Source organism: Triticum aestivum, chromosome 5D, assembly GCF_018294505.1.
Source record: "Triticum aestivum cultivar Chinese Spring chromosome 5D, IWGSC CS RefSeq v2.1, whole genome shotgun sequence".
Taxonomy (NCBI): Eukaryota; Viridiplantae; Streptophyta; class Magnoliopsida; order Poales; family Poaceae; genus Triticum; species Triticum aestivum.
In genome coordinates, this window is record NC_057808.1 from 71,381,986 (window position 1) to 71,390,648 (window position 8,663).

Here is an 8,663-nt window from a genome sequence, read left to right on the forward strand (position 1 = left end):
ATCCCATCAGAACTCTAAAGTTAAGCGTGCTTGGGCGAGAGTACTACTATGATGGGTGACCTCCTGGGAAGTCCTCGTGTTCCATTCCCTTTTTAATTATTTTTTGCGCCTTGTGACAAACATATTGCATGTGCGCGATATATATTAACCCCGTTATATTATTTTTGACATTTGCGATATGTTTTAGCTCGCTGCCCATTGGTCACGCGTCCAGAGGCGGCTTTGTGGCGCGAGGAGCGCGTTGTGAAAGGGGTAAAAAAATACGTGTTGCTGCGGTATAGAGGGAGGGGTGGAAACCGTGGTAAACTCGTCTCCGTGTTTGAGGGGGGGGGAGTAAGTAGTATATATAGGGCATTATCCATTATTAGGCAACGGTTGTAATGGTAGTAAGAATGACAATCATCTTTGCAGTGGACCTGGGATTGGCAAGCATAAGGGACGAAGGCGGGGGTAACATGTCGGATGCTATCATACCAGCACTAAAGCATTGGATCCTATCAGAACTCCGAAGTTAAGCGTGCTTGGGCGAGAGTAGTACTAGGATGGGTGACCTACTGGGAAGTCCTCATTTTGCATTCCTTTTTAAATTATTTTTTGCGCCTCGTGACAAACATATCGCATGTACGCGATATATATTAACCCCGTTATATTAGTTTTGACATTTGCGATATGTTTTAGCTCGCTGCTCATTGGTCACGCGTCTAGAGGCGGCTTTGTGGCGCGAGGAGCGCGTTCTGAAAGGGGTAAAAAAATACGTGTTGCTGCGGTATAGAGGGAGGGGTGGAAACCGTGGTAAACTCGTCTCCGTGTTTGACGGGGGGGAGTAAGTAGTATATATAGGGCATTATCCATTATTAGGCAACGGTTGTAATGGTAGTAAGAAAGGCAATCATCTTTGCAGTGGACCTGGGAGTGGCAAGCATAAGGGACGAAGGCGGGGGTAACATGTCGGATGCGATCATACCAGCACTAAAGCACCGGATCCCATCAGAACTCCGAAGTTAAGCGTGCTTGGGCGAGAGTAGTACTAGGATGGGTGACCTCCTGGGAAGTCCTCGTGTTGGATTCCCTTTTTAATTATTTTTTGCGCCTCGTGACAAACATATAGCATGTGCGCGATATATATTAACCCCGTTATATTATTTTTGACATTTGCGATATGTTTTAGCTCGCTGCTCATTGGTCACGCGTCTAGAGGCGGCTTTGTGGCGCGAGGAGCGCGTTCTGAAAGGGGTAAAAAATACGTGTTGCTGCGGTATAGAGGGAGGGGTGGAAACCGTGGTAAACTCGTCTCCGTGTTTCAGGGGGGGGAGTAAGTAGTATATATAGGGCATTATCCATTATTAGGCAACGGTTGTAATGGTAGTAAGAATGACAATCTTCTTTGCAGTGGACCTGGGAGTGGCAAGCATAAGAGACGAAGGCGGGGGTAACATGTCGGATGCGATCATACCAGCACTAAAGCACCGGATCCCATCAGAACTTCTAAGTTAAGCGTGCTTGGGCGAGAGTAGTACTAGGATGGGTGACCTCCTGGAAAATCCTCGTGTTGCATTCCCTTTTTAATTATTTTTTGCGCCTCGTGACAAACATATCGCATGTGCGCGATATATATTAACCCCGTTATATTATTTTCGACATTTGCGATATGTTTTAGCTCGCTGCTCATTGGTCACGCGTCTAGAGGCGGCTTTGTGGCGCGAGGAGCGCGTTCTGAAAGGGGTAAAAAAATACGTGTTGCTGCGGTATAGAGGGAGGGATGGAAACCGTGGTAAACTCGTCTCCGTGTTTGAGGGGGGGGAGTAAGTAGTATATATAGGGCATTATCCATTATTAGGCAACGGTTGTAATGGTAGTAAGAATGACAATCATCTTTGCAGTGGACCTGGGAGTGGCAAGCATAAGGGACGAAGGCGGGGGTAACATGTCGGATGCGATCATACCAGCACTAAAGCACCGGATCCCATCAGAACTCTGAAGTTAAGTGTGCTTGGGCGAGAGTAGTACTAGGATGGGTGACCTCCTGGGAAGTCCTCGTGTTGCATTCCCTTTTTAATTATTTTTTGCACCTCGTGACAAACATATCGCATGTGCGCGATATATATTAACCCCGTTGTATTATTTTTGACATTTGTGATATGTTTTAGCTCGCTGCTCATTGGCACGCGTCTAGAGGCAGCTTTGTGGCGCGAGGAGCGCGTTCTGAAAGGGGTAAAAAAATACGTGTTGCTGCGGTATAGAGGGTGGGGTGGAAACCGTGGTAAACTCGTCTCTGTGTTTGAGGGGGGGGAGTAAGTAGTATATATAGGGCATTATCCATTATTAGGGAACGGTTGTAATGGTAGTAAGAATGGTAATCATCTTTGCAGTGGACCTGGGAGTGGCAAGCATAAGGGACGAAGGCGGGGGTAACATGTTGGATGCGATCATACCAGCACTAAAGCACCGGATCCCATCAGAACTCCGAAGTTAAGCGTGCTTGGGCGAGAGTAGTACTAGGATGGGTGACCTCCTGGGAAGTCCTCGTGTTGCATTCCCTTTTTAATTATTTTTTGCGCCTCGTGACAAACATATGGCATGTGCGCGATATATATTAACCCCGTTATATTATTTTTGACATTTGCGATATGTTTTAGCTCGCTGCTCATTGGTCACGCGTCTAGAGGCGGCTTTGTGGCGCGAGGAGCGCGTTCTGAAAGGGGTAAAAAAAATACGTGTTGCTGCGGTATAGAGGGAGGGGTGGAAACCGTGGTAAACTCGTCTCCGTGTTTGAGGGGGGGGAGGAGTAAGTAGTATATATAGGGCATTATCCATTATTAGGCAACTGTTGTAATGGTAGTAAGAATGACAATCATCTTTGCAGTGGACCTGGGAGTGGCAAGCATAAGGGACGAAGGCGGGGGTAACATGTCGGATGCGATCATACCAGCACTAAAGCACCGGATCCCATCAGAACTCCGAAGTTAAGCGTGCTTGGGCGAGAGTAGTACTAGGATGGGTGACCTCCTGGAAAATCCTCGTGTTGCATTCCCTTTTTAATTATTTTTTGCGCCTCGTGACAAACATATCGCATGTGCGCGATATATATTAACCCCGTTATATTATTTTTGACTTTTGCGATATGTTTTAGCTCGCTGCTCATTGGTCACGCGTCTAGAGGCGGCTTTGTGGCGCGAGGAGAACGTTCTGAAAGGGGTAAAAAAATACGTGTTGCTGCGGTATAGAGGGAGGGGTGGAAACCGTGGTAAACTCGTCTCCGTGTTTGAGGGGAGGGGGGAGTAAGTAGTATATATAGGGAATTATCCATTATTAGGCAACGGTTGTAATGGTAGTAAGAATGACAATCATCTTTGCAGTGGACCTGGGAGTGGCAAGCATAAGGGACGAAGGCGGGGGTAACATGTCGGATGCGATCATACCAGCACTAAAGCACCGGATCCCATCAGAACTCTGAAGTTAAGTGTGCTTGGGCGAGAGTAGTACTAGGATGGGTGACCTCCTGGGAAGTCCTCGTGTTGCATTCCCTTTTTAATTACTTTTTGCACCTCGTGACAAACATATCGCATGTGCGCGATATATATTAAGCCCGTTATATTATTTTTGACATTTGCGATATGTTTTAGCTCGCTGCTCATTGGTCACGCGTCTAGAGGCGGCTTTGTGGCGCGAGGAGCGCGTTCTGAAAGGGGTAAAAAAATACGTGTTGCTGCGGTATAGAGGGAGGGGTGGAAACCGTGGTAAACTCGTCTCCGTGTTTGAGGGGGGGGGAGTAAGTAGTATATATAGGGCATTATCCATTATTAGGCAACGGTTGTAATGGTAGTAAGAATGACAATCATCTTTGAAGTGGACCTGGGAGTGGCAAGCATAAGGGACGAAGGCGGGGGTAACATGTTGGATGCGATCATACCAGCACTAAAGCACAGGATCCCATCAGAACTCCGAAGTTAAGCGTGCTTGGGCGAGGCTAGTACTAGGATGGGTGACCTCCTGGGAAGTCCTCGTGTTGCATTCCCTTTTTAATTATTTTTTGCGCCTCATGACAAACATATCACATGTGCGCGATATATATTAACCCCGTTATATTATTTTTGACATTTGCGATATGTTTTAGCTCGCTGCTCATTGGTCACGCGTCTAGAGGCGGCTTTGTGGCGCGAGGAGCGCGTTCTGAAAGGGGTAAAAAATACGTGTTACTGCGGTATAGAGGGAGGGGTGGAAACTGTGGTAAACTCGTCTCCGTGTTTGAGGGGGGGAGTAAGTAGTATATATAGGGCATTATCCATTATTAGGCAACGGTAGTAATGGTAGTAAGAATGACAATCATCTTTGCAGTAGACCTGGGAGTGGCAAGCATAAGGGACGAAGGCGGGGGTAACATGTCGGATGCGATCATACCAGCAGTAAAGCACCGGATCCTATCAGAACTTTGAAGTTAAGCGTGCTTGGGCGAGAGTAGTACTAGGATGGGTGACCTCCTGGGAAGTCCTCGTGTTCCATTCCCTTTTTAATTATTTTTTGCGCCTCGTGACAAACATATTGCATGTGCGCGATATATATTAACCCCGTTATATTATTTTTGACATTTGCGATATGTTTTAGCTCGCTGCCCATTGGTCACGCGTCCAGAGGCGGCTTTGTGGCGCGAGGAGCGCGTTCTGAAAGGGGTAAAAAATACGTGTTGCTGCGGTATAGAGGGAGGGGTGGAAACCGTGGTGAACTCGTCTCCGTGTTTGAGGGGGGGGAGTAAGTAGTATATATAGAGCATTATCCATTATTAGGCAACGGTTGTAATGGTAGTAAGAATGACAATCATCTTTGTAGTGGACCTGGGAGTGGCAAGCATAAGGGACGAAGGCGGGGGTAACATGTCGGATGCTATCATACCAGCACTAAAGCATTGGATCCTAACAGAACTCCGAAGTTAAGCGTGCTTGGGCGAGAGTAGTACTAGGATGGGTGACCTACTGGGAAGTCCTCATTTTGCATTCCTTTTTAAATTATTTTTTGCGCCTCGTGACAAACATATCGCATGTACGCGATATATATTAACCCCGTTATATTAGTTTTGACATTTGCGATATGTTTTAGCTCGCTGCTCATTGGTCACGCGTCTAGAGGCGGCTTTGTGGCGCGAGGAGCGCGTTCTGAAAGGGGTAAAAAAATACGTGTTGCTGCGGTATAGAGGGAGGGGTGGAAACCGTGGTAAACTCGTCTCCGTGTTTGAGGGGGGGGAGTAAGTAGTATATATAGGGCATTATCCATTATTAGGCAACGGTTGTAATGGTAGTAAGAAAGGCAATCATCTTTGCAGTGGACCTGGGAGTGGCCAGCATAAGGGACGAAGGCGGGGGTAACATGTCGGATGCGATCATACCAGCACTAAAGCACTGGATCCCATCAGAACTCCGAAGTTAAGTGTGCTTGGGCGAGAGTAGTACTAGGATGGGTGACCTCTTGGGAAGTCCTCGTGTTGCATTCCCTTTTTAATTATTTTTTGCGCCTCGTGACAAACATATAGCATGTGCGCGATATATATTAACCCCGTTATATTATTTTTGACATTTGCGATATGTTTTAGCTCGCTGCTCATTGGTCACGCGTCTAGAGGCGGCTTTGTGGCGCGAGGAGCGCGTTCTGAAAGGGGTAAAAAATACGTGTTGCTGCGGTATAGAGGGAGGGGTGGAAACCGTGGTAAACTCGTCTCCGTGTTTAAGGGGGGGGGGAGTAAGTAGTATATATAGGGCATTATCCATTATTAGGCAACGGTTGTAATGGTAGTAATAATGACAATCATCTTTGTAGTGGACCTGGGAGTGGCAAGCATAAGAGACGAAGGCGGGGGTAACATGTCGGATGCGATCATACCAGCACTAAAGCACCGGATCCCATCAGAACTCCGAAGTTAAGCGTGCTTGGGCGAGAGTAGTACTAGGATGGGTGACCTCCTGGAAAATCCTCGTGTTGCATTCCCTTTTTAATTATTTTTTGCGCCTCGTGACAAACATATCGCATGTGCGCGATATATATTAACCCCGTTATATTATTTTCGACATTTGCGATATGTTTTAGCTCGCTGCTCATTGGTCACGCGTCTAGAGGCGGCTTTGTGGCGCGAGGAGCGCGTTCTGAAAGGGGTAAAAAAAATACGTGTTGCTGCGGTATAGAGGGAGGGATGGAAACCGTGGTAAACTCGTCTCCGTGTTTGAGGGGGGGAGTAAGTAGTATATATAGGGCATTATCCATTATTAGGCAACGGTTGTAATGGTAGTAAGAATGACAATCATCTTTGCAGTGGACCTGGGAGTGGCAAGCATAAGGGACGAAGGCGGGGGTAACATGTCGGATGCGATCATACCAGCACTAAAGCACCGGATCCCATCAGAACTCTGAAGTTAAGTGTGCTTGGGCGAGAGTAGTACTAGGACGGGTGACCTCCCGGGAAGTCCTCGTGTTGCATTCCCTTTTTAATTATTTTTTGCACCTCGTGACAAACATATCGCATGTGCGCGATATATATTAACCCCGTTATATTATTTTTGACATTTGCGATATGTTTTAGCTCGCTGCTCATTGGCACGCGTCTAGAGGCAGCTTTGTGGCGCGAGGAGCGCGTTCTGAAAGGGGTAAAAAAATACGTGTTGCTGCGGTATAGAGGGTGGGGTGGAAACCGTGGTAAACTCGTCTCTGTGTTTGAGGGGGGGAGTAAGTAGTATATATAGGGCACTATCCATTATTAGGGAACGGTTGTAATGGTAGTAAGAATGGCAATCATCTTTGCAGTGGACCTGGGAGTGGCAAGCATAAGGGACGAAGGCGGGGGTAACATGTCGGATGCGATCATACCAGCACTAAAGCACCGGATCCCATCAGAACTCCGAAGTTAAGCGTGCTTGGGCGAGAGTAGTACTAGGATGGGTGACCTCCTGGGAAGTCCTCGTGTTGCATTCCCTTATTAATTATTTTTTGCGCCTCATGACAAACATATCACATGTGCGCGATATATATTAACCCTGTTATATTATTTTTGACATTTGCGATATGTTTTAGCTCGCTGCTCATTGGTCACGCGTCTAGAGGCGGCTTTGTGGCGCGAGGAGCGCGTTCTGAAAGGGGTAAAAAAATACGTGTTGCTGCGGTATAGAGGGAGGGGTGGAAACCGTGGTAAACTCGTCTCCGTGTTTGAGGGGGGGGAGTAAGTAGTATATATAGGGCATTATCCATTATTAGGCAACGGTTGTAATGGTAGTAAGAATGACAATCATCTTTGTAGTGGACCTGGGAGTGGCAAGCATAAGGGACGAAGGCGGGGGTAACATGTTGGATGCGATCATACCAGCACTAAAGCACCGGATCCCATCAGAACTCCGAAGTTAAGCGTGCTTGGGCGAGAGTAGTACTAGGATCGGTGAACTCCTAGGAAGTCCTCGTGTTGCATTCCCTTTTTAATTATTTTTTGCGCCGCATGACAAACAAATCACATGTGCGCGATATATATTAACCCCGTTATATTATTTTTGACTTTTGCGATATGTTTTAGCTCGCTGCTCATTGGTCACGCGTCTAGAGGCGGCTTTCTGGCGCGAGGAGCGCGTTCTGAAAGGGGTAAAAAAATACGTGTTGCTGCGGTATAGAGGGAGGGGTGGAAACCGTGGTAAACTCGTCTCCGTGTTTGAGGGGGGGGGAGTAAGTAGTATATATAGGGCATTATCCATTATTAGGCAACGGTTGTAATGGTAGTAAGAATGACAATCATCTTTGCAGTGGACCTGGGAGTGGCAAGCATAAGGGACGAAGGCGGGGGTAACATGTTGGATGCGATCATACCAGCACTAAAGCACCGGATCCCATCAGAACTCCGAAGTTAAGCGTGCTTGCGCGAGAGTAGTACTAGGATCGGTGACCTCCTGGGAAGTCCTAGTGTTGCATTCCCTTTTTAATTAATTTTTTCGCCTCATGACAAACATATCACATGTGCGCGATATATATTAACCCCGTTATATTATTTTTGACTTTTGCGATATGTTTTAGCTCGCTGCTCATTGGTCACGCTTCTAGAGGCGGCTTTGTGGCGCGAGGAGCGCGTTCTGAAAGGGGTAAAAAATAAGTGTTACTGCGGTATAGAGGGAGGGGTGGAAACCGTGGTAACTCGTCTCCGTGTTCGAGGGGGGGGAGTAAGTAGTATATATAGGGCATTATCCATTATTAGGCAACGGTTGTAATGGTAGTAAGAATGACAATCATCTTTGCAGTGGACCTGGGAGTGGCAAGCATAAGGGACGAAGGCGGGGGTAACATGTTGGATGCGATCATACCAGCACTAAAGCACCGGATCCCATCAGAACTCCGAAGTTAAGCGTGCTTGGGCGAGAGTAGTACTAGGATGGGTCACCTCCAGGGAAGTCCTCGTGTTGCATTCCCTTTTTAATTATTTTTTGCGCCTCATGACAAACACATCACATGTGCGCGATATATATTAACCCCGTTATATTATTTTTGACATTTGCGATATGTTTTAGCTCGCTGCTCATTGGTCACGCGTCTAGAGGTGTCTTTGTGGCGCGAGGAGCGCGTTCTGAAAGAGGTAAAAAAATACGTGTTGCTGCGGTATAGAGGGAGGGGTGGAAACCGTGGTAAACTCGTCTCCGTGTTTGAGGGGGGGG

At 47.2% G+C, this 8,663-nt stretch overlaps 17 non-coding genes across 17 annotated transcripts; all 17 read left to right on the forward strand.

Annotated features, from left to right (window-relative positions):
- Positions 1 to 460: 460 nt before the first annotated feature.
- Positions 461 to 579, forward strand: LOC123126756 (5S ribosomal RNA). Its single transcript, XR_006461981.1, has one exon. It is a non-coding gene; the product is annotated as a 5S ribosomal RNA (ribosomal RNA).
- A 371-nt stretch (positions 580 to 950) lies between these two features.
- LOC123126591 (5S ribosomal RNA) lies at positions 951 to 1,069 on the forward strand. Its single transcript, XR_006461825.1, has one exon. It is a non-coding gene; the product is annotated as a 5S ribosomal RNA (ribosomal RNA).
- A 370-nt stretch (positions 1,070 to 1,439) lies between these two features.
- LOC123126698 (5S ribosomal RNA) lies at positions 1,440 to 1,558 on the forward strand. Its single transcript, XR_006461924.1, has one exon. It is a non-coding gene; the product is annotated as a 5S ribosomal RNA (ribosomal RNA).
- Positions 1,559 to 1,929: 371 nt separating this feature from the next.
- LOC123126518 (5S ribosomal RNA) lies at positions 1,930 to 2,048 on the forward strand. Its single transcript, XR_006461756.1, has one exon. It is a non-coding gene; the product is annotated as a 5S ribosomal RNA (ribosomal RNA).
- Positions 2,049 to 2,418: 370 nt separating this feature from the next.
- LOC123126550 (5S ribosomal RNA) lies at positions 2,419 to 2,537 on the forward strand. Its single transcript, XR_006461787.1, has one exon. It is a non-coding gene; the product is annotated as a 5S ribosomal RNA (ribosomal RNA).
- Positions 2,538 to 2,912: 375 nt separating this feature from the next.
- Positions 2,913 to 3,031, forward strand: LOC123126524 (5S ribosomal RNA). Its single transcript, XR_006461762.1, has one exon. It is a non-coding gene; the product is annotated as a 5S ribosomal RNA (ribosomal RNA).
- A 374-nt stretch (positions 3,032 to 3,405) lies between these two features.
- LOC123126519 (5S ribosomal RNA) lies at positions 3,406 to 3,524 on the forward strand. Its single transcript, XR_006461757.1, has one exon. It is a non-coding gene; the product is annotated as a 5S ribosomal RNA (ribosomal RNA).
- A 372-nt stretch (positions 3,525 to 3,896) lies between these two features.
- On the forward strand, positions 3,897 to 4,015 carry LOC123126565 (5S ribosomal RNA). The gene has a single exon (XR_006461801.1). It is a non-coding gene; the product is annotated as a 5S ribosomal RNA (ribosomal RNA).
- A 369-nt stretch (positions 4,016 to 4,384) lies between these two features.
- LOC123126751 (5S ribosomal RNA) lies at positions 4,385 to 4,503 on the forward strand. Its single transcript, XR_006461976.1, has one exon. It is a non-coding gene; the product is annotated as a 5S ribosomal RNA (ribosomal RNA).
- A 370-nt stretch (positions 4,504 to 4,873) lies between these two features.
- On the forward strand, positions 4,874 to 4,992 carry LOC123126759 (5S ribosomal RNA). The gene has a single exon (XR_006461984.1). It is a non-coding gene; the product is annotated as a 5S ribosomal RNA (ribosomal RNA).
- A 371-nt stretch (positions 4,993 to 5,363) lies between these two features.
- LOC123126535 (5S ribosomal RNA) lies at positions 5,364 to 5,482 on the forward strand. Its single transcript, XR_006461772.1, has one exon. It is a non-coding gene; the product is annotated as a 5S ribosomal RNA (ribosomal RNA).
- A 372-nt stretch (positions 5,483 to 5,854) lies between these two features.
- LOC123126526 (5S ribosomal RNA) lies at positions 5,855 to 5,973 on the forward strand. The gene has a single exon (XR_006461763.1). It is a non-coding gene; the product is annotated as a 5S ribosomal RNA (ribosomal RNA).
- A 371-nt stretch (positions 5,974 to 6,344) lies between these two features.
- Positions 6,345 to 6,463, forward strand: LOC123126636 (5S ribosomal RNA). Its single transcript, XR_006461868.1, has one exon. It is a non-coding gene; the product is annotated as a 5S ribosomal RNA (ribosomal RNA).
- A 369-nt stretch (positions 6,464 to 6,832) lies between these two features.
- LOC123126562 (5S ribosomal RNA) lies at positions 6,833 to 6,951 on the forward strand. Its single transcript, XR_006461798.1, has one exon. It is a non-coding gene; the product is annotated as a 5S ribosomal RNA (ribosomal RNA).
- Positions 6,952 to 7,322: 371 nt separating this feature from the next.
- LOC123126719 (5S ribosomal RNA) lies at positions 7,323 to 7,441 on the forward strand. Its single transcript, XR_006461944.1, has one exon. It is a non-coding gene; the product is annotated as a 5S ribosomal RNA (ribosomal RNA).
- Positions 7,442 to 7,813: 372 nt separating this feature from the next.
- LOC123126735 (5S ribosomal RNA) lies at positions 7,814 to 7,932 on the forward strand. Its single transcript, XR_006461960.1, has one exon. It is a non-coding gene; the product is annotated as a 5S ribosomal RNA (ribosomal RNA).
- Positions 7,933 to 8,301: 369 nt separating this feature from the next.
- Positions 8,302 to 8,420, forward strand: LOC123126538 (5S ribosomal RNA). The gene has a single exon (XR_006461774.1). It is a non-coding gene; the product is annotated as a 5S ribosomal RNA (ribosomal RNA).
- Positions 8,421 to 8,663: the final 243 nt, after the last annotated feature.